This window comes from Anolis carolinensis, chromosome 3 (assembly GCF_035594765.1).
Source record: "Anolis carolinensis isolate JA03-04 chromosome 3, rAnoCar3.1.pri, whole genome shotgun sequence".
NCBI classification, from domain to species: Eukaryota; Metazoa; Chordata; class Lepidosauria; order Squamata; family Dactyloidae; genus Anolis; species Anolis carolinensis.
The window spans coordinates 286,807,562-286,808,430 of record NC_085843.1 but is presented as its reverse complement, the minus strand read 5'-3'; positions in this window follow the sequence as shown (position 1 = coordinate 286,808,430).

Sequence of the window (869 nt, the reverse complement as noted above, 5' to 3'; positions counted from 1 at the left end):
ACTTTTCCACTTTGTTCCACCCATGGATTTGTTGCTCATGATAAAGCAGCGGGGAGTGGCAACCAAAGCCTGGTCCAGAGCCATTTCGGGAAAGCCAAGCCAAAGGGAGGGAGGGAGGGAGGACATGCTGCTTAATGGATGCCGTGAAAGAGGAGCTATTGATCGAACATCTCCATGAATCAAGTAAGGTTGACAAAGGAAAGAAGGAGAGAGAGAGAGAGAGAGATTCAGAGAGAGAGAGCTCATAGAAGCACAAGAGTGCATCTGCACAGTAGAATCAATGCAGTTTGACCCCACTTTAACTGCTATGGAACCATGGGATTTGCAGTTTATCAAGCTGATGCCTTCCCAAACTATGTATCCCAACACTCCATAGCATTGAGTCAAGGTAGTTGAAGCTGTGCTATTAGGGATGGTTCTCTGTATTGAAATCTGTTCAAAGTGTGTGTTGTTTTTATTCCATTCAGATACTGTTTGTCTGTTTGCTGAGTCTCTGATGAGCTGAGAGGCAAGACAAGAATGCAAGGACCAAAGAGGAGGAGGATCCCGTCAAAACAAAAGCAATGGAAGGAAAGCCAAGGTGCAGAGCTTCAGCTCTGAAATAAGTGCCGCAGCCTTCTCTCCTTTTTTTCCCTTGTCTTTTTTTTAACAATGTAATACATTTTATTGAATAATTGTGAATTTTACATATTTGGTACTTAAAACTTCTTGTACATTCTTTAACAAATTTGCAGTACAGAATTATGTATGTCGCACCTGGGGCTATAACTCTTAGCGAAAGTGGCATGGACGTGACATCTTTCCCCAGGGGATTGCTTCTTGCCCTCCTTTAGGGAAACTGGAACTCCCAAGGACCAAAACACTGTAGA